This window comes from Bufo bufo, chromosome 3 (genome assembly GCF_905171765.1).
Source record: "Bufo bufo chromosome 3, aBufBuf1.1, whole genome shotgun sequence".
NCBI classification, from domain to species: Eukaryota; Metazoa; Chordata; class Amphibia; order Anura; family Bufonidae; genus Bufo; species Bufo bufo.
The window spans coordinates 502,382,378-502,407,549 of NC_053391.1; positions in this window are offsets into that span (position 1 = coordinate 502,382,378).

The window sequence follows — 25,172 nt, forward strand, 5'->3', positions numbered from 1 at the left end:
CTCCACATACATGGATGCAGTCATACACACAGTCTCCACATACATGGATGCAGTCATACACACACTCTCCACATACATGGATGCAGTCATACACGCACTCTCCACATACATGGATGCAGTCATACACACACTTTCCACATACATGGATGCAGTCATACACACACTCTCCACATACATGGACGCAGTCATACATGCACTCTCCACATACATAGACGCAGTCATACACGCACTCTCCACATAAATGGACGCAGTCATACACTCACTCTCCACATAAATTGAGGCAGTCATACACGCATTCTCCACATACATGGATGCAGTCATACACGCACTCTCCACATACATGGATGCAGTCATACACGCACTCTCCACATACATGGATGCAGTCATACACACACTCTCCACATACATGGATGCACTCTCCACATACATGGATGCACTCTCCACATACATGGATGCAGTCATACACGCACTCTTCACATACATGGAAGCAGTCATACACGCACTCTCCACATACATGGATGCATTCATACACACACTCTCCACATACATGGATGCAGTCATACACGCACTCTCCACATACAAGGATGCAGTCATACACACACTCTCCACATACATGGATGCAGTCATACACACACTCTCCACATACATGGATGCAGTCATACACACACTCTCCACATACATGGACGCAGTCATACACGCACTCTCCACATACATAGACGCAGTCATACACGCACTCTCCACATAAATGGACGCAGTCATACACTCACTCTCCACATAAATTGAGGCAGTCATACACGCACTCTCCACATACATGGAAGAAGTCATACACGCACTCTCCACATACATGGATGCAGTCATACACGCACTCCCCACATACATGGATGCAGTCATACACGCACTCTCCACATACATGGATGCAGTCATACACACACTCTCCACATACATGGATGCACTCTCCACATACATGGATGCACTCTCCACATACATGGATGCAGTCATACACACACTCTCCACATACATGGATGCAGTCATACACACACTCTCCACATACATGGATGCAGTCATACACACATTCTCCACATACATGGATGCATTCATACACGCACTCTCCACTACATGGATGCAGTCATACACACACTCTCCACATACATGGACGCAGTCATACACGCACTCTCCACATACATGGATGCAGTCATACACGCACTCTCCACATACATGGATGCAGTCATATACACACACATGGATGCAGTCATACACGCACTCTCCACATACATGGATGCAGTCATACACACACATGGATGCAGTCATACATGCACTCTCCACATACATGGATGCACTCTCCACACACATGGATGCAGTCATACACACACTCTCCACATACATCGATGCAGTCATACACACACTCTCCACATACATGAATGCAGTCATACACGCACTCTCCACATACATGGATGCAGTCATACACACACTTTCCACATACATGGATGCAGTCATACACACACTCTCCACATACATGGACGCAGTCATACATGCACTCTCCACATACATAGACGCAGTCATACACGCACTCTCCACATAAATGGACGCAGTCATACACTCACTCTCCACATAAATTGAGGCAGTCATACACGCACTCTCCACATACATGGATGCAGTCATACACGCACTATCCACATACATGGATGCAGTCATACACGCACTCTCCACATACATGGATGCAGTCATACACACACTCTCCACATACATGGATGCACTCTCCACATACATGGATTCACTCTCCACATACATGGATGCAGTCATACACGCACTCTCCACATACATGGATGCAGTCATACACGCACTCTCCACATACATGGATGCAGTCATACACGCACTCTCCACATACATGGACGCAGTCATACACACACCCTCCACATACATGGACGCAGTCATACACACACTCTCCACATACATGGATGCAGTCATACACACACTCTCCACATACATGGATGCAGTCATACACACACATGGATGCAGTCATACATGCACTCTCCACATACATGGATGCACTCTCCACACACATAGATGCAGTCATACACGCACTCGCCACATACAAGGATGCAGTCATACACACACTCTCCACATACATGGATGCAGTCATACACACACTCTCCACATACATGGATGCAGTCATACACGCACTCTCCACATACATGAACGCAGTCATACACACACTCTCCACATACATGGATGCAGTCATACACACACATGGATGCAGTCATACATGCACTCTCCACATACATGGAAGAAGTCATACACGCACTCTCCACATACATGGATGCAGTCACACACGCACTCCCCACATACATGGATGCAGTCATACACGCACTCTCCACATACATGGATGCAGTCATACACACACTCTCCACATACATGGATGCGCTCTCCACATACATGGATGCACTCTCCACATACATGGATGCAGTCATACACACACTCTCCACATACATGGATGCAGTCATACACACACTCTCCACATACATGGATGCAGTCATAAACACACTCTCCACATACATGGATGCATTCATACACGCACTCTCCACATACATGGATGCAGTCATACACACACTCTCCACATACATGGACGCAGTCATACACGCACTCTCCACATACATGGATGCAGTCATACACGCACTCTCCACATACATGGATGCAGTCATACACACACATGGATGCAGTCATACATGCACTCTCCACATACATGGATGCACTCTCCACACACATGGATGCAGATACATGCACTCTCCACATACAAAGATGCAGTCATACACACACTCTCCACATACATGGATGCAGTCATATACACACTCTCCACATACATGGATGCACTCTCCACATACATGGATTCACTCTCCACATACAAGGATGCAGTCATACACGCACTCTCCACATACATGGATGCACTCTCCACATACATGGATGTAGTCATACACACACTCTCCACATACATGGATGCACTCTCCACATACATGGATGCACTCATACACGCACTCTCCACATACATGGATGCACTCTCCACATACATGGATGTAGTCATACACACACTCTCCACATACATGGATGCACTCTCCACATACATGGATTCACTCTCCACATACATGGATGCAGTCATACACACACTCTCCACATACATGGATGCAGTCATACACACACTCTCCACATACATGGATGCATTCATACACGCACTCTCCACATACATGGATGCAGTCATACACACACTCTCCACATACATGGACGCAGTCATACACGCACTCTCCACATACATGGATGCAGTCATACACGCACTCTCCACATACATGAATGCAGTCATACACACACATGGATGCAGTCATACATGCACTCTCCACATACATGGATGCACTCTCCACACACATGGATGCAGATACATGCACTCTCCACATACAAAGATGCAGTCATACACACACTCTCCACATACATGGATGCAGTCATACACACACTCTCCACATACATGGATGCACTCTCCACATACATGGATTCACTCTCCACATACATGGATGCAGTCATACACGCACTCTCCACATACATGGATGCACTCTCCACATACATGGATGCACTCATACACGCACTCTCCACATACATGGATGCACTCTCCACATACATGGATGTAGTCATACACACACTCTCCACATACATGGATGCACTCTCCACATACATGGATTCACTCTCCACATACATGGATGCAGTCATACACACACTCTCCACATACATGGATGCAGTCATACACACACTCTCCACATACATGGATGCAGTCATACACACACTCTCCACATACATGAATGCAGTCATACACGCACTCTCCACATACATGGATGCAGTCATACACACACTTTCCACATACATGGATGCAGTCATACACACACTCTCCACATACATGGACGCAGTCATACATGCACTCTCCACATACATAGACGCAGTCATACACGCACTCTCCACATAAATAGACGCAGTCATACACTCACTCTCCACATAAATTGAGGCAGTCATACACGCACTCTCCACATACATGGATGCAGTCATACACGCACTCTCCACATACATGGATGCAGTCATACACGCACTCTCCACATACATGGATGCAGTCATACACGCACTCTCCACATACATGGATGCAGTCATACACACACTCTCCACATACATGGATGCACTCTCCACATACATGGATGCACTCTCCACATACATGGATGCAGTCATACACGCACTCTCCACATACATGGATGCAGTCATACACGCACTCTCCACATACATGGATGCAGTCATACACGCACTCTCCACATACATTGATGCAGTCATACACGCACTCTCCACATACATGGATGCAGTCATACACACACTCTCCACATACATGGATGCAGTCATACACACACTCTCCACATACATGGATGCAGTCATACACACACATGGATGCAGTCATACATGCACTCTCCACATACATGGATGCACTCTCCACACACATGGATGCAGTCATACACGCACTCGCCACATACAAGGATGCAGTCATACACACACTCTCCACATACATGGATGCAGTCATACACGCACTCTCCACATACATGAACGCAGTCATACACACACTCTCCACATACATGGATGCAGTCATACACACACATGGATGCAGTCATACATGCACTCTCCACATACATGGATGCACTCTCCACACACATGGATGCAGTCATACACGCACTCTCCACATACATGGATGCAGTCATACACACACTCTCCACATACATGGATGCAGTCATACACACACTCTCCACATACATGAATGCAGTCATACACGCACTCTCCACATACATGAACGCAGTCATACACGCACTCTCCACATACATGAACGCAGTCATACACACACTCTCCACATACATGGATGCACTCTCCACATACATGGACGCAGTCATACACGCATTCTCCACATACAGGGAGTGCAGAATTATTAGGCAAGTTGTATTTTTGAGGATTAATTTTATTATTGAACAACAACCATGTTCTCAATGTACCCAAAAAACTCATTAACCCCTTAAGGACACAGCCTTTTTACACCTTAGGACCAGGCCATTTTTTGAAAATCTGACCAGAGTCCCTTTAAGTGCTGATAACTTTAAAACGCTTTGACTTATCCAGGCCGTTCTGAGATTGTTTTTTCGTCACATATTGTACTTCATGACACTGGTAAAATGAAGTCAAAAAAATTATTTTTTTTGCACCAAAAAATACCTAATTTAACAAAAAATTTGGAAAAATTTGCAAATTTCAAAGTTTCAGTTTCTCTACTTCTGTAATACATAGTAATACCCCAAAAAATTGTGATGACTTTACATTCCCCATATGTCTACTTCTTGTTAGAATTGATTTGGGAATGATATTTTATTTTTTGGGGATGTTATAAGGCTTAGAAGTTTAGAAGCAAATCTTGAAATTTTTCAGAAATTTACAAAAACTCAATTTTTAGGGACCAGTTCAGGTCTCAAGTCACTTTGCGAGGCTTACATTATAGAAACCACACAAAAATGACCCCATCTAAGAAACTACACCCCTCAAGGTATTCAAAACTGATTTTGCATACGTTGTTAACCCTTTAGGTGTTGCACAAGAGTTATTGGCAAATGGGGAGGAAATTTGAGAATTTCATTTTTTTGTCTAAATTTTCATTTTAACCCATTTTTTCCACTAACAAATCAAGGGTTAACAGCCAAACAAGACTGTATCTTTATTGCCCTGACTCTGCCGTTTACAGAAACACCCAATATGTGGCCGTAAACTACTGTACGGCCACACAGCGGGGCGTAGAGTGAAAGGTGCGCCGTATGGTTTTTGGAGGGCTGATTTTTATGGACTGGTTTATTTACACCATGTCCCATTTGAAGCCCCCTGATGCACCCCTAGAGGAGAAACTCCCTAAAAGTGACCCCATCTAAGAAACTACACCCCTCAAGCTATTCAAAACTGATTTTACATACATCGTTAACCCTTTAGGTGTTGCACAGGAGTTATTGGCAAATGGCGATGAAATTTGAGAATTTCATTTTTTTGCCTAATTTTCCATTTTAACCCATTTTTTCCACTAACAAAGCAAGGGTTAACAGCCAAACAAGACTGTATCTTTATTGCCCTGACTCTGCTGTTTACAGAAACACCCCATATGTGGCCGTAAACTACTGTACGGGCACACAGCGGGGCGTAGAGTGAAAGGTGCGCCGTTTGGTTTTTGGAGGGCTGATTTTGCTGGACTGTTTTTTTGGCACCATGTCCCATTTGAAGCCCCCCTGATGCACCCCTGGAGTAGAAACTCCATAAAAGTGACCCCATCTAAGAAACTACACCCCTCAAGGTATTCAAAACTGATTTTACAAACTTTGTTAACCCTTTAGGTGTTGCACAAGATTTAATGGAAAATAGAGATACAATTTCAAAATTTCACTTTTTTGGCAGATTTTCCATTTTAATATTTTTTTTCCAGTTACAAAGCAAGGGTTAACAGCCAAACAAAACTCATTATTTATGGCCCTGATTCTGTAGTTTACAGAAACAGCCCATATGTGGTCGTAAACTGCTGTACGGGCACACGGCAGGGCGCAGAAGGAAAGGAACGCCATACGGTTTTTGGAAGGCAGATTTTGCTGGACAGTTTTTTTTTACACCATGTCCCATTTGAAGCCCCCCTGATGCACCCCTAGAGTAGAAACTCCAAAAAAGTGACCCCATTTTAGAAACTACGGGATAGGGTGGCAGTTTTGTTGGTACTAGTTTAGGGTACATATGATTTTTGGTTGCTCTATATTACACTTTTTGTGCGGCAAGGTAACAAGAAATAGATTTTTTGGCACGTTTTTATTTTTTGTTATTGACAACATTCATCTGACAGGTTAGATCATGTGGTAATTTTATAGAGCAGGTTGTCACGGACGCGGCGATACCTAATATGTATACTATTTTTTTTATTTATGTAAGTTTTACACAATGATTTCATTTTTAAAACAAAAAAAATGTTTTAGTGTCTCCATAGTCTAAGAGCCATAGTTTTTTCAGTTTTTGGGCGATTATCTTAAGTAGGGTCTCATTTTTTGCGGGATGAAATGACGGTTTGATTGGCATCTATTTTGGGGTGCATATGACTTTTTGATTGCTTGCTATTACACTTTTTGTGACGTAAGATGACAAAAAATGGCTTTTTTTACACCGTTTTTATTTTAATGTTTTAGTGTCTCCATAGTCTAAGAGCCATAGTTTTTTCAGTTTTTGGGCGATTATCTTGGGTAGGGTATGATTTTTGCGGGATGAGATGACGGTTTGATTGGTACTATTTTGGCGTACATGCGACTTTTTTGATCACTTTTATTACCTTTTTTGGGAAGTAAGGTGGGAAAAATTTCAATTTCATCCTAGTTTTTTATTTTTTATTTTTATGGCGTTCACCGTTCGGGTAAAGTAACATAACCGTTTTATAGATCAGGTCGTTACGGACGCGGCGATACCAAACATGTGTAGGGAATTTTATTTTTTTTCATTTTTAATCAGTGATAAATGTGTTTTTTGATTTTTACTTTTTTTTCACTTTTTTTAACTTTTTTTTTGACCCAGACCCACTTGGTTCTTGAAGATCCAGTGGGTCTGATGTCTGTATAATACAGTACAGTACAATATATATTGTTCTGTACTGTATTTTACTTACACTGAACAGATCTATGCTTTTAGCACAGATCTGTTCAGCACCATGGACAGCAGGACGCCTGAGAGGACGCCTGCTCAGAACTGCGCAGACGGGGAAGGGTAAGCACAGGGCTGAGGGGGGCTCTCTGGGGGCTCTCTCCCTCTCCCATCGGGGGGCTGCAAAGGCACAGCAGCCCCCCGATGGGAGAGGGAGGGAGCTCCCTGCGCTGTTAACCTTTTCCATACAGCGGTCCGTACGGACCGCTGTATGGAAAGGGTTAACGGCTGACATCGCATCGCAGATGTCAGCCGTTTATACCAGGGTGCCAGCAATGTGCTGGCACCCTGGTATCCCCACTAGAAACCAACGATTATACAAGGGGAGGCGGGCGGGGGATCGCGATCCCGCCTGCCGCACCGCCCACACTGCCCGCAACCCTCCCCCTGCACCTCCCACCGGGCTAAAATCACTCGGGGGGTGCAGGGGGAGGGATACAGATCTATTTTAGGAATACTAAAGTTTCTGATCCCCGCGGTCAGGGACCGCAGGGATCAGAAACTGCAGAAATCGCAGCAAACCGCAGGTCTGAATTGACCTGCGGTTTGCCGCGATCGCCGACATGGGGGGGTCACGGGACCCCCCCGCGCATTTAGCCTAGGTGCCTGCTCGATGATTTGAGCAGGCACCGGGTTCCGATCACTGCCGGCCGGGCGGCAGTGATCGGAACAACACATGACGTACCGGTACGTCATGTGTCCTTAAGAGGTTAATATCAAAGCTGAATATTTTTGGAAGTAGTTTTTAGTTTATTTTTAGTTTTAGCTATTTTAGGGGGATATCTGTGTGTGCAGGTGACTATTACTGTGCATAATTATTAGGCAACTTAACAAAAAAACAAATATATACCCATTTCAATTATTTATTTTTACCATTGAAACCAATATAACATCTCAACATTCACAAATATACATTTCTGACATTCAAAAACAAAACAAAAACAAATCAGTGACCAATATAGCCACCTTTCTTTGCAAGGACACTCAAAAGCCTGCCATCCATGGATTCTGTCAGTGTTTTGATCTGTTCACCATCAACATTGCGTGCAGCAGCAACCACAGCCTCCCAGACACTGTTCTGCGAGGTGTACTGTTTTCCCTCCTTGTAAATCTCACATTTGATGATGGACCACAGGTTCTCAATGGGGTTCAGATCAGGTGAACAAGGAGGCCATGTCATTAGATTTTCTTCTTTTATACCCTTTCTTGCCAGCCACGCTGTGGAGTACTTGGACGCGTGTGATGGAGCATTGTCCTGCATGAAAATCATGTTTTTCTTGAAGGATGCAGACTTCTTACTGTACCACTGCTTGAAGAAGGTGTCTTCCAGAAACTGGCAGTAGGACTGGGAGTTGAGCTTGACTCCATCCTCAACCCGAAAAGGCCCCACAAGCTCATCTTTGATGATACCAGCCCAAACTAGTACTCCACCTCCACCTTGCTGGCGTCTGAGTCGGACTGGAGCTCTCTGCCCTTTACCAATCCAGCCACGGGCCCATCCATCTGGCCCATCAAGACTCACTCTCATTTCATCAGTCCATAAAACCTTAGAAAAATCAGTCTTGAGATATTTCTTGGCCCAGTCTTGACGTTTCAGCTTGTGTGTCTTGTTCAGTGGTGGTCGTCTTTCAGCCTTTCTTACCTTGGCCATGTCTCTGAGTATTGCACACCTTGTGCTTTTGGGCACTCCAGTGATGTTGCAGCTCTGAAATATGGCCAAACTGGTGGCAAGTGGCATCTTGGCAGCTGCACGCTTGACTTTTCTCAGTTCATGGGCAGTTATTTTGCGCCTTGGTTTTTCCACACGCTTCTTGCGACCCTGTTGACTATTTTGAATTAAACGCTTGATTGTTCGATGATCACGCTTCAGAAGCTTTGCAATTTTAAGAGTGTGTGGATGCAGTTATACACACACATGGATGCAGTCATACATGCACTCTCCACATACATGGATGCACTCTCCACACACATGGATGCAGTCATACACGCACTCTCCACATACAAGGATGCAGTCATACACACACTCTCCACATACATGGATGCAGTCATACACACACTCTCCACACACATGGATGCAGTCATACACGCACTCTCCACATACATGAACGCAGTCATACACACACTCTCCACATACATGGATGCAGTCATACACACACATGGATGCAGTCATACATGCACTCTCCACATACATGGATGCACTCTCCACACACATGGATGCAGTCATACACGCACTCTCCACATACATGGATGCAGTCATACACGCACTCTCCACATACATGAACGCAGTCATACACACACTCTCCACATACATGGATGCAGTCATACACACACATGGATGCAGTCATACATGCACTCTCCACATACATGGATGCACTCTCCACACACATGGATGCAGTCATACACACACTCTCCACATACATGAATGCAGTCATACACACACTCTCCACATACATGGATGCAGTCATACATGCACTCTCCACATACATGAATGCAGTCATACACACACTCTCCACATACATGGATGCAGTCATACATGCACTCTCCACATACATGAACGCAGTCATACACACACTCTCCACATACATGGATGCACTCTCCACATACATGGACGCAGTCATACACGCATTCTCCACATACAGGGAGTGCAGAATTATTAGGCAAGTTGTATTTTTGAGGATTAATTTTATTATTGAACAACAACCATGTTCTCAATGAACCCAAAAAACTCATTAATATCAAAGCTGAATATTTTTGGAAGTAGTTTTTAGTTTATTTTTAGTTTTAGCTATTTTAGGGGGATATCTGTGTGTGCAGGTGACTATTACTGTGCATAATTATTAGGCAACTTAACAAAAAAACAAATATATACCCATTTCAATTATTTATTTTTACCATTGAAACCAATATAACATCTCAACATTCACAAATATACATTTCTGACATTCAAAAACAAAACAAAAACAAATCAGTGACCAATATAGCCACCTTTCTTTGCAAGGACACTCAAAAGCCTGCCATCCATGGATTCTGTCAGTGTTTTGATCTGTTCACCATCAACATTGCGTGCAGCAGCAACCACAGCCTCCCAGACACTGTTCTGCGAGGTGTACTGTTTTCCCTCCTTGTAAATCTCACATTTGATGATGGACCACAGGTTCTCAATGGGGTCCAGATCAGGTGAACAAGGAGGCCATGTCATTAGATTTTCTTCTTTTATACCCTTTCTTGCCAGCCACGCTGTGGAGTACTTGGACGCGTGTGATGGAGCATTGTCCTGCATGAAAATCATGTTTTTCTTGAAGGATGCAGACTTCTTCCTGTACCACTGCTTGAAGAAGGTGTCTTCCAGAAACTGGCAGTAGGACTGGGAGTTGAGCTTGACTCCATCCTCAACCCGAAAAGGCCCCACAAGCTCATCTTTGATGATACCAGCCCAAACTAGTACTCCACCTCCACCTTGCTGGCGTCTGAGTCAGACTGGAGCTCTCTGCCCTTTACCAATCCAGCCACGGGCCCATCCATCTGGCCCATCAAGACTCACTCTCATTTCATCAGTCCATAAAACCTTAGAAAAATCAGTCTTGAGATATTTCTTGGCCCAGTCTTGACGTTTCAGCTTGTGTGTCTTGTTCAGTGGTGGTCGTCTTTCAGCCTTTCTTACCTTGGCCATGTCTCTGAGTATTGCACACCTTGTGCTTTTGGGCACTCCAGTGATTTTGCAGCTCTGAAATATGGCCAAACTGGTGGCAAGTGGCATCTTGGCAGCTGCATGCTTGACTTTTCTCAGTTCATGGGCAGTTATTTTGCGCCTTGGTTTTTCCACACGCTTCTTGCGACCCTGTTGACTATTTTGAATGAAACGCTTGATTGTTCGATGATCACGCTTCAGAAGCTTTGCAATTTTAAGAGTGCTGCATCCCTCTGCAAGATATCTCACTATTTTTGACTTTTCTGAGCCTGTCAAGTCCTTCTTTTGACCCATTTTGCCAAAGGAAAGGAAGTTGCCTAATAATTATGCACACCTAATATAGGGTGTTGATGTCATTAGACCACACCCCTTCTCATTACAGAGATGCACATCACCTAATATGCTTAATTGGTTGTAGGCTTTCGAGCCTATACAGCTTGGAGTAAGACAACATGCATAAAGAGGATGATGTGGTTAAAATACTCATTTGCCTAATAATTCTGCACGCAGTGTATATGGACGCACTCTCCACATACATAGATGCACTCATACACACACTCAACATATACATAGATGCATTCATACACACACTCCACATACATGGACACACTCATACACGCACTCAACACATACATAGATGCATTCAAACATGCACTCTCCACATACATGGATGCAGTCATACACTCACTCTCCACATACATGGATGCAGTCATACACGCACTCTCCACATACATGGATGCAGTCATACACGCACTCTCCACATACATGGATGCACTCTCCACATACATGGATGCAGTCATACACACACTCTCCACATACATGGATGCAGTCATACACACACTCTCCACATACATGGATGCAGTCATACACACACTCTCCACATACATGGATGCAGTCATACACGCACTCTCCACATACATGGATGCAGTCATACACACACTCTCCACATACATGGATGCAGTCATACACACACTCTCCACATACATGAACGCAGTCATACACACACTCTCCATATACATGGATGCAGTCATACACACACTCTCCACATACATGGATGCAGTCATACACACACATGGATGCAGTCATACATGCACTCTCCGCATACATGGATGCACTCTCCACATACATGGATGCAGTCATACACACACTCTCCACATACATGGATGCAGTCATACACGCACTCTCCACATACATGAACGCAGTCATACACACACTCTCCACATACATGGATGCACTCTCTACATACATGGACGCAGTCATACACGCATTCTCCACATATATGGACGCACTCTCCACATACATAGATGCACTCATACACACACTCAACATATACAAAGATGCATTAATACACACACTCCACATACATGGACACACTCATACACGCACTCAACATATACATAGATGCATTCATACATGCGCTCACCATATACATAGATGCATTTATACACACACTCTCCACATATACATGGACGCACTCATACACACACTCTCCACATACATGGACGCACTCATACACATGCTCTTCACATACAGGGGCGCACTCATACACACAGTCACCACATACATGGATGCACACATATACAATACACATATATAGACACCCAGCTTTCCTGCTGTGCCTCTAATGGCTCTGCCCTTGTGCCATGCATGATAGCAGGGAAGCTGGATGACATTTCATGATATAATTCACCCAGCTTTCCTACTGTACTGCATGTCACATGTGCACAGTCTGGGAAAGCTGAATACAACCGCAGTTCCCCTGCCACTCACATCACTGGTGCAGTTGTGGCAATGCAACTGATGTTCAGCATGGTGGGCATGGAAGGTTCAAGCTGCAGGAATCGCGGGTAGAAAAGGGGGCGGGGCTATTATAGCTCTGCCCACACCGGGCCGTCCTGTTGCTGGTCAGTGTCCATCATAAGAACTGAGGAGAGGGAGAGGCGGAGCGATGTCACTGATGTCAGGTGAGTGACAGAGGTGCAAGTGCAGGGAATGCTCCGGGCCCCTTCTGAGCTCAGGCCCCGAAGCAGCTGCTTCCCCTGCTTCCCTGATAATTACGCCACTGCCTATTTATTATATATTGTATCATGTTATCCAGATTGTGATTTTTCATATATCCTGTGTGTTTTTTATCTACTGCTGCATTGTATTTTTTTATATTTTTATCTATTATATTGTTGAAATAAAGTGTATTCATTATCAATTGTGCCATGCTTACTTATTGGTGTTTGCTAGTTTAGTATGTTGGCATCGCACACATACTTATTTTAGTAACATAGTAACATAGTAACATAGTACATAAGGCCGAAAAAAGACATTTGTCCATCCAGTTCGGCCTGTCATCCTGCAAGTTGATCCAGAGGAAGGCATAAAAAAAACCCTGTGAGGTAGAAGCCAATTTCCCCCACTTTAGGGGAATAAAAAATTCCTTCCCGACTCCAATCAGGCAATCAGAATAACTCCCTGGATCAACGACCCTTCTCTAGTAGCTATAGCCTGTAATATTATTACGCTCCAGAAACACATCCAGGCCCCTCTTGAATTCCTTTATTGTACTCACCATCACCACCTCCTCAGGCAGAGAGTTCCATAGTCTCACTGCTTTTACCGTAAAGAATCCCCTTCTATGTTTGTGTACAAACCTTCTTTCCTCCAGACGCAGAGGATGTCCCCTCGTCACAGTCCTGGGGATAAATAGCTGATGGGATAGATCTCTGTACTGACCACTGATATATTTATACATATTAATTAGATCTCCCCTCAGTCTTTTTTCTAAAGTGAATAACCCTAATTTTGATAATCTTTCGGGGTACTGCAGTTGCCCCATTCCAGTTATTACTTTAGTTGCCCTCCTCTGGACCCTCTCCAGCTCTGCTATGTCTGCCTTGTTCACTGGAGCCCAGAACTGTACACAGTACTCCATGTGTTGTCTGACTAGCGATTTGTAAAGTGGTAGGACTATGTTCTTATCACGGGAATCTATGTCCCTTCTGATGCAACCCATTATCTTATTGGCCTTGGCAGCAGCTGCCTGACACTGGTTTTTGCAACTTAGTTTGCTGTTTATTAAAATTCCTAGATCCTTTTCCATGTCAGTGTTACCGAGTGTTGTATCATTTAGTATGTACGGGTGACTTGCATTATTCCTTCCCATGTGCATAACTTTACATTTGTCAGTGTTAAACCTCATCTGCCTCTTATCTGCCAAAGCCTCCAATCTATCCAGATCCCTCTGTAGTAGTATACTGTCCTCTTCAGTGTTAATTACTTTACACAGTTTAGTGTCATCTGCGAAAATTGATACTTTACTATGCAAGCCTTCTACAAGATCATTAATAAATATATTGAAGAGAATAGGGCCCAATACTGACCCCTGAGGTACCCCACTAGTGACAGTGGCCCAATCTGAGTGTGTACTATTAATATAACCTTTATAAGATATACGATAAAATATACACCATAGGATGCATCAACAATACAAAACATATATAAGGGGTTTCTGTGATAGATGCCCCACTGCCGGTGAAGCTAAGGTAAACAATGAAACTGCTGCGCCTGTGTGGACGCAAGCAGTCTTACCTGACCAACCAGGTGACCAGGATTGGCGTGACGGGGAGTGATGCTTTGGTAAAGCTGGGTGTAGAACAGAGAAGCAGTCACGGGAGTATGGATACCCAGCTTTACCAAAGCATCACTCCCCGTCACGCCGATCCTGGTCACCTGGTTGGTCAGGTAAGACTGCTTGCGTCCACACAGGCGCAGCAGTTTCAATACTTACTTTTGCTTCAACCAGCTGTGGGGTATCTATCACGGAACCCCTTAATTGTATGTCTTGTATTGTTGTTGGTCAGGTAAGACTGATTGCGTCCATTCAGGCGCAGCAGCTTTATTACTTACCTTCGCTTTAGGTAAGACTGCGTGCGTCCACACAGGCGCAGCAGTTTCATTGCTTACCTTAGCTTTACCGGCAGTGGGGCATCTATCACAGAAACCCCTTATATATGTTTTGTATTGTTGATGCATCCTATGGTGTATATTTTATCATATATCTTATAAAGGTTATATTTTAAAAGGAAATTTCCCCACACTTCATTTTGTGGGCCTCTGGCAGCTTTGAATCTTGAAATATCGGTGGGACTTTTGTCACCATTAGTCCCACTCAGGTACTGTTATTTCCCCACTGATATGGCAGGATTCCTAGCGACGGGATTTGATGCAGAGAACTTGCTACATGAGGCCAAGGATATATTCTCTGATAAACAGTTTAATCAGAAAAAGTATTTACCATCTTTTCAAACCGCCTTTGCAGATCTTACCCAGGTCTATAAAGAACAGATTACGTCCTGGTGGGAGGTGCAAAGTCTGGACAATTACATTAAAAATAATATTGTCCCAAGGGGGCTGCGTATCTCTCTCCTCCCAGCGGTTCGCTCAAGGCATCCTGGCTTTTTAACTAAGTGGGAGCACGAAGCCACCAATAGTTCCCTTAGGCTTATGAGACTTCTGCTGGATGAGGAGAGAGCTAATTTAGCCACCCTCAGTCAGAAATTGACTGAGTACACGGAGGTTGTACAGACATTTGTACAGGAAGCGGAATTCCAGAATAAAGAAAAACAACTCCAACTCACCCTAGAAAAATACCAATATCATCTCAAAGAGAGAAAACACCGGCAGTTCATTAGAGATCTCTCCGATTTTAAAGAGAATCGTATATACTCCTCTCTTGGTAACACAAGAAGAGAAGCTGTTCCAAGCAATTCTGAGAGATCCTCTACTGAAACTGACCTGTCTGACTCTGAGAGAGAGACCGTTTCTAAAGTGAACAAACACCCCAATAGGGGAAAGTATAGAAAGGGTAAAGGTCGGGGTTCATACAGAGGACAGGAGAACCGTTTTTTAGGTCAGTTCAATCAGACAATGGAATATCCGCTACGCAGTCGCACACAGAAACCCCCCAATTAGTCCTAGGACCACAAGTCATCAACCTCTCCTCACGTGTACTCAGCACTGACGGGACTAAAGCCTTAGAACTAGGCCTGACTTTCGTACCGACCCCCAAATTTGATAGATTTTCATCTGTCAAAGACATTAACTTATTCATTCGTAAACTAAGATGGCATAAGCACTTTAGACTCATGGACCGTTGCCAATGCCTCGAACTGGGGATTCCAACAGACCTACTGAAGGATGTACAACTCCTACATTCCTTGAATTCTGAGGAGGGTAATACCCAGGGTAATGGTCCGTTTACAAATTTAAAAGTTAAAAGCACCACAATGCCACCCACTGCGAATGAATTATCATGTATTGATGTGTTCCTGAACATGATCACCAGGGATCTGGAGGACCTCAGAGTATCCACACATTATTCTAACTGCGCCGAGTCTGTGACCACTGCCATCTCTTCACTAGCAGATGACCCCCAGGTTGTCATTAAACCTGCAGACAAAGGGGGGAACATTGTGGTCATGGACTCGGCGCACTATAAGAATATGTGCAGGAACATACTGTCAGACACAGGGACGTATGAAGTACTGCATCATGACCCCACTGAGGGTTATAGGCGAGAATTGAAAAATATTTTGGATGAGGCGAAAACCTCTAATGTCATCACTGCCGAGGAATTTGCTTTCCTATTCCCTTTGCATCCACGCAAATCAACATTCTATAGTCTCCCCAAAGTGCATAAGGGGGTCAGTCCTCTGAAGGGGAGACCCATAGTGTCGGGGGTGGACAATCTCAACCAGAATCTGGGTATTTATATCGATCAGGTATTGGCACCCTTTGTTACAGCTCTCCCCTCCCATGTCAGGGACACCACTGACCTCCTTAAACGATTGGAGGGTCTGACATTGGAGGAGACATGTCTCCTTTCCAGTATTGATGTGGAGGCCCTCTATTCTTCTATAGCACACAACCTGGGCCTTACCGCAGTAGAACATTTTCTACGGTCACGGGGATGTCAGTATCGCGCCCACAGCCAATTCGTCCTGCGTCTTCTTGAGTTCACCTTAACACGTAATTTTTTCACCTTTGACGGGAGGACCTACCACCAGCTCAGGGGTACTGCGATGGGGAGTCCGTGTGCCCCGTCATATGCAAATTTATTCCTGGGCTGGTGGGAGGAGACCATCGTCTTTAGGGAAGAAGAGGCGTTGAACACTTACGAAATTGGCTTGTGGGCACGATACATTGATGACATCTTCATACTCTGGAATGGAGAACAAGGGACCTTTGAAGCTTTTGTCCAGCATATCAATCAGAACAATATAGGTATGCGTTTTACTTGTGAGTCGCACCCTACATCATTGCCATTCCTGGACATCAAAATCTCCAAGAATGCAAGGGGGGAACTTGACACGTCAATTTATAGGAAGGAGAGCTCCACGAATTCCCTCCTGAGATGGGAGAGTAACCATCCCCTCCCACTTAGGAGAGGAATTCCTAGGGGCCAATACTTGCGACTAAGACGCAACTGCTCAGACAAGCATGACTTTAATAACCAGGCAGCTGATCTGAGGACGAGATTTTTGTCCAGGGGCTACCCCGACTATGTGTTGAGAGCAGCGTACTAGTCAGCCCTGTCCCGTCCAAGATGCTCATTGCTCACCCCTAATCAACCATCTACCCCGCAAACCAAGATCATGAGAATAATCACCAACTTCGATAGGGGGTCCCAACAAGTCAGACAGATTATAAAACGTCACTGGGAAGTCCTTAAAATGGACCCTGACTTGAAAGATGTCTTGGGTGATCAACCACAAATCACCTACCGCAGGGGACCAAATATCCGTGACAAACTCGTGCACAGTCACTATGCACCTGATCGCACTAAGACCGCATGGTTGCGATGTGGGATCCTGGGTTGCTATAGATGTGGTAATTGAATAGCGTGTAAACGCATACAAGTTACGAAATCCTTTGTGAGCAGTGTGACAGGAAAAACATATTCAATCCCACATTTCATTAACTGCAAATCTAGAGGGGTCATTTACCGGATCCAATGTGAATGTGGGATTGAATATGTAGGCAAGACGATACGGGAATTCAGGAGGCGGATAGGGGAGCACATAGGGGATATCTCACACAAACGAGACACCCCAATCTCAAAACATGTACACACTGTGCATAATGGTAAAGCCTCCTTGAAGTTCCTGGGTATCGATCTTGTTAAGCCTCCCTTGAGAGGGGGTGACTGGGATAGGTGTCTACTTCAACAAGAATCCAGATGGATTTTCCATCTTAAAACATCTGCACCTCGTGGCCTCAATGAAAGGCTAGACTATGGGTGCTTCATATAGATTGCGGTGATGGCCCCTTTAAAAAGGGTATATCCCATGTAAATGGTGGCATCCTATTCCAAGTGATGGGATGAACTCATATGAAACATCTATTTCCTTATTATTTTAAATCTACTTCGCCTCATGTCCATAATTTTCTGTTATCTGTCCTTGTCCTTGTATTTCCTGCAAAAAATGTCAATCTAATCTTGCTATGATTCTGTGTCATAGCGTGATCACAGACGCTTCTACCAAGAGACGTACTGTGTGGTTACTTCCTGTTGATATAGTCTCCTAGGTAACCACTCACACCCTCCGCCTCCTGATCGGATTGGTCGCCGTAATCATGTGGTATGGGCGGCGGCGTCTGGTGCGTCGCGGCGCATGCGCGTGACGTCAGACGCCGACGCAGATGCTGACAGGGCGGTCTCCCAGGAAGAGGCGGGTTTGGGCTCTATTTAAACTCCAATAAGGTATGTGTCAGTGTGGCTGGTATTGGTTGAGGAACCCCCTGAACCATAGGGATATTACCTTTAGCGGGGATCACTATATCCTCACACACCAACAAGCGGAGGAGCATCTATCCCTCTGCAGCACGACAATCCTGCACCATGGATGTCTGCTCTCAGGCTCTTATATTGAGTGTTTGAGCCTACCTTTTTAGTGTAACCATTTGACTGCGGGATATGCTTACCTGCTATCTGCAGTTATATGTGGTACCTATTGTTTCTTCTTTTCTACATGTACTGAATCCCCCTGAGGAGTCGACACGACAGAAACGTGCCACGTCGGGAGGTCTGTAGTTATTATTATTTTTTGTTTAATAGACTAGTGATCAGGTCCATAACTAGGGACAGGTATCCTGACGGGGTCGTCCTTTTCAGGGCGGGAGCTCTGTGTAGACAGGCAGTATGGGAGCAGCCCCCTTCCTACAAAGTGTATAGGGTGATATAGGGCACAGTATCCATACTCCCGTGACTGCTTCTCTGTTCTACACCAAGCTTTACCAAAGCATCACTCCCCGTCACGCCGATCCTGGTCACCTGGTTGGTCAGGTAAGACTGCTTGCGTCCACACAGGCGCAGCAGTTTCAATACTTACTTTTGCTTCAACCAGCTGTGGGGTATCTATCACGGAACCCCTTAATTTTATGTCTTGTATTGTTGTTGGTCAGGTAAGACTGATTGCGTCCATTCAGGCGCAGCAGCTTTATTACTTACCTTCGCTTTAGGTAAGACTGCGTGCGTCCACACAGGCGCAGCAGTTTCATTGCTTACCTTAGCTTTACCGGCAGTGGGGCATCTATCACAGAAACCCCTTATATATGTTTTGTATTGTTGATGCATCCTATGGTGTATATTTTATCGTATATCTTATAAAGGTTATATTTTAAAAGGATATTTCCCCACACTTCATTTTGTGGGCCTCTGGCAGCTTTGAATCTTGAAATATCGGTGGGACTTTTGTCACCATTAGTCCCACTCAGGTACTGTACCATTAATAACCACCCTCTGTTTTCTATCATTGAGCCGGTTACTTACCCACATACAGACGTTTTCTCCCACTCCGAGCATTCTCATTTTATATACTAACCTTTTATGTGGTACAGTGTCAAATGCTTTGGAGAAGTCCAGATATACGACATCCATTGATTCGCCACTGTCAAGTCTAGAACTTACCTCCTCATAGAAACTGATTAAATTAGTTTGGCATGACCGATCCCTCACGGCTGTAGGCATGGCTGTGATGGCTTCTTAGGGCACAGAGTTAAATGCTTGTTGATTGGCTGCTCTGCAGCCTTTCAAAAAGATCCATTAAATCACCGAACACCGAATCCGAACTCAAACTTTTACTGAATAGTTCGGGTTCGGGTCCGGGGTCCAAAAATCCTAAAGTTCGGTAAGAACCCAAACGGTTCGGGTTCGCTCAACCCTAGTGGTGTTTCTATCAATTTATGACCTTTTCCTATGAACCAGGCAGCCTCCGTTTTTCAGAGCAGGGGGTGCCTGGTTTAATGCTCGGGTTCTCCCGTTGAATTCCATTATACTCTACCGAGCACCCGAGCATCCCGATGTGTTCGGCCAGAGCACCCGAGCACTTTGGTGCTCGATCAACGCTATTCCTCATACATCCAGGTTAATATAAAACCTAGAATATTTTACTACATCCTACAATTTCCACTGAATAAAGGAGGCATTGGTTATCCTAAATTACATAGACTTTATAAGACCATATATTTAAGCAGAATTGTATACTGGATACGACACCCTCGACACAAGTGTTGGATACATCTAGAAGAGGACATTACCCAGCTCTCTCTGAAACATCTGCTCCTCTCCCCAACAGACTCCTTGTGCTCCATATCTGTGCAAGGTACACTACCTTTGGCCACTCTGATTGCTTCTCTCCTGTGGATCCTGGATATCATTCTTTGCTGTACTCTCTTAGATGTAATGATAATCCCTTCCCAGACCTTCTAGATTCATTTTTCTTGACTCCTCAGGCCCTATGTGCTCGACTAAACTGTAACTCTCTTAATGGTATTCAATCTAACTATGCTTGTAAAACTCTATGCACCTTTCTCCCACCTACTGGGCAATCTAGAGATCATTCTTGGTTTGAAATTTTTCTTACGCAAACCCAATCTCCTACAAAAATAATCACAAAGATTAGCAAAGAGCTATCATTGATCATCCAATAAATTTCTGTGTAAAGGAATTGGAGAGGGATTTGCAGAATAAATTTGTGTAATTGTGCAGATTACACAATGACATTGAGCCCCTGCACTTTCTTCCAGATGTGTAATGATTCTGGAGAACTCCTATAAAATACTGTCATATTGGTACCTAACTCCCATCAGACTGAGGCAAACATATCCCAACATGAGGGACTTATGTTGGAGATTAGTGATGGACGAACATCTGCCGGGACGGTTCGCGAACGCAAGCGCGATCAAATTTTCGCGAACCGCAAGTTTGCGGCGGGTCCCATTCATTTTAATGGCAGGCGAACCTGAAAAACCTTCAGCTCATATTTGCAGCCAAGAAATAATTACTAGAAGTGCACAAATAGTCCCACAACATGGACAGTGACATACCAGATGTATTTGAATTTTCAATCTCCATTCATTTTTTTTTCCAATGCAAAATACTGGCAATATAATTTTTGCATACGCGCTTGCACAAATGCACTATACAGTACCCAAATGCACTATAAAGAAAGTATATTGGTATATAAAACCCTGCTTCAATCAGTTTTTTTGGGGGGCGACTGGTATATCACACCAGTAGAAATTATTTGTTCCAATAACGCTTGTCCCTCTATATACCTGCAGTATCGCAGCAGAACCGCACACAACTGCCGCACAATACAAATGCACTATAATATACTTTCTAACATTGTACAAGGAAGTCAATTCATTAGAATATACATAAAGATAAAACGTAACCTTTAATAATTTTACTATAAGGGTCCATTCCCACATCCGTAAGTGTTTTGCGGATCCGCAAAACACGGACACCAGCAATGTGCATTCTGCAATTTGTGGAACGCACATCGCCGGCACTATAATAGAAAATGCCTAATCTTGTCTGCATTTGCGGACAAGAATAGGACATGTTCTATTTTTTTGCGGAAACGGAAGCAGAGATACGGAAGTGTGGATCCGCAAATGCAGACATTACTAAAGTGTAGGAGTCTCAAACCTAACATTTCCTGAGAGAAAGAAAGAAAGAAAGAAAGGAGAAAAAAAGAAAGAAAGAAAGAAAGAAAGACGCATGCAGCATCAGTTCTGAATATAAGACAGCTTCCTACAGTAGCTGTCTTACATTTAGTCCATTTTCTACCCCAAATTTCGGATTAATAATTGATCCCCTTTGTCCCTACTCATTTTCTTAGGTTATGGCTTCTTGCACATGACTGTATGGCTTTTTCAGTATTTTGCGGTTCGCAAAAAAAAACGAATCCACAAAAAATACGGATGCATTCCGTTTTTTGCGGGATGGAACAGCTGGCCCCTGAAAGAACAGTACTATCCTTGTCCGTTATGCAGACAATAATAAGACATGTTCTATCTTTGAACAGAACGGAAAAACGGAAATACGAAAATGAAAGGCATACGGAATACCTTCTGTTTTTTTGTGGATCCATTGAAATGAATGGTTCCGTATACGGTCCATATATGTAACGCAAAAAAAAGGAACGTTAACGGAAAAAAAATGTTTGTGTGCAAGAGGCCTAAGTCATGAGAGGATCAGCAGGATAACATACAGGGTGTTATGTGGTTTCATGGTCGCACAATGTTGTAGAGCACGTTCAGATCAAATGGACTTGCAGCTTGTCTGTTAGCACATAGCAGTAATTCCTTATGAAAATATATGCATGCAGACATAGGCATATGTTGTATGTAAGTTTAAAGTTTTTTAGGGGATGTTGTGCATCTAATTTTCTGCTTAGATCATACTTTCAGCTGCAAATATTAGTTTTTATGCATTTAAATTGCATGAAGGTTCCTGTGTGTATAAAGTGCAAATTTTGACAATATTACATTTTTTATATTAGGCTATGGTGTTAAAGAGGACCTTTCACTAGAATAAAACATCTAAACTAACTATACAGACATGTAGAGCGGCGCCCAGGGATCTCCTTGCACTTACTGTTATCCCTGGGCGCCGCTCCGTTCGCCCGGTATAGCCTCCGGTATCTTCATAGTTAGGCTCCACCCAGGGGAACCTGCCGGGGTCTCCTTCTCCCATGCTGTAGCGCTGGCCAATCGCAGCGCTCAGCTCATAGCCCGAGAGAGAAAAAAAAAACTCTCAGGCTATGAGCTGAGCGCTGCGATTGGCCAGCGCTACAGCATAGGAGAAATAGACGCCGGTAGGTTCCCCTGGGTGGAGCCTAACTATGAAGATACCGGAGGCTATAACCGGAGAACGGAGCAGCGCCCAGGGATAACAGTAAGTGCAGGGGGATCCCTGGGCGCCGCTCTACACGTCTGTATAGTTAGTTTAGATGTTTTATTCTGGTGAAAGGTCCTCTTTAAATATGATTGCATTATTTTTCTTTTATTTGTACTTCTCAAAAGTGTGAAAATTGTATTTGCTACCAGAGGTGAAAAATATCAAAAAAGGGTTAAATAGTTCTCCTGTGAATCTCCTGTCTCTGAAAATTCCATTTGCACTATGGATTGATCCAGTATTTGACAACCATCTATTGAGCATGAGGTTGAACAGAAACGTGTTATATATTGTCATCCTCTGATACACAAAGGTAGCAGAAAGATATATACTAATGGACCATAAGGGGCCTCTGAAGAAAATTAGGACTGATACACAAAGGGGAGAATTTGATAAGGCTAGCGTTTTATATGCCAGTCTTAATCACAAGTGCACTGGAGGAAGATATGTACAATTCTGTAAGACTTGCAGGAGACACAATACATTTGACATACTTTCTGGCAGTCTATGCACCAGATAAGCAAATGTACTGACATAGCTAGAATAGAGAGGTGCACAAGAAAAATAAATCACACATTTTTGCACAAAATTCCGCTTGTGGAAATAAGTACCTTTTTTGCCCGATTACAATTGCAATATATTATATGTATCACTATCCTGTAAAATATTAGAGGAAAAGTGTACAGCTTTTTATTATGCAAAGAAACTGGAATAACCTTATATATATTATATGACCATAATTTTTAAATATCATTCAAATTAAAGAAGAACTCTTGCAAAAAATGTATTCTCCGACCTGTTAGAAAGGTACATGTAATCTGTAGTGAAGGTAATTCTCTTACCTGTGGCTGTATTTAAGAGTTATCCCCCCCCCCCCCCCCCTGCTTCTCGGCTGTGTCATGTGACCAGCAATCAGACTTTTTAAATAACATCTTATGTGTGGACAGGGAGTCAGGTTCTCTGTGTATTCCTATGGGAGCCTCAATGTCAGTCTCATAGGAATGAATAGAGAAGTAACGGACTTCCTGTCCTGTGTCAGTTGGAGAAGCAGAGTGTTGGTCACATGACAGAGTTGAGGATCAGAAGGGAGGGGATAACTCACCAATACAGTCACTGGTAAGAAGATTATATTCATTACAGATCACATCATGTCAGAGAAAAGAAACTTTTTTTGTGGGAGTGCTGCTTTCACTTTATAAATGTTTCAGTATGATTTTTATGTTGTTGTTGAAGCCATTATCATTCAATTCCAAACAGCACTTATTTCTCACAAATGATTCCTGACCATTATTGCTAGCTTTTATTTTCATCTGCTGAGTCACCATAGGACATGGTTAAATATAGCAAGTGGTTTTAGTTTAGCGTTTCAGGAAAATCTCTCTGTTCCAGAACATGTATCAATTCAATCATACCTTACCTGTTGCTTCAGGTGACTTTTCAGAACTAAAGTGGTGTTGCTGAGCTCACCGGTGCGTTCCTTCTATTGAAGAA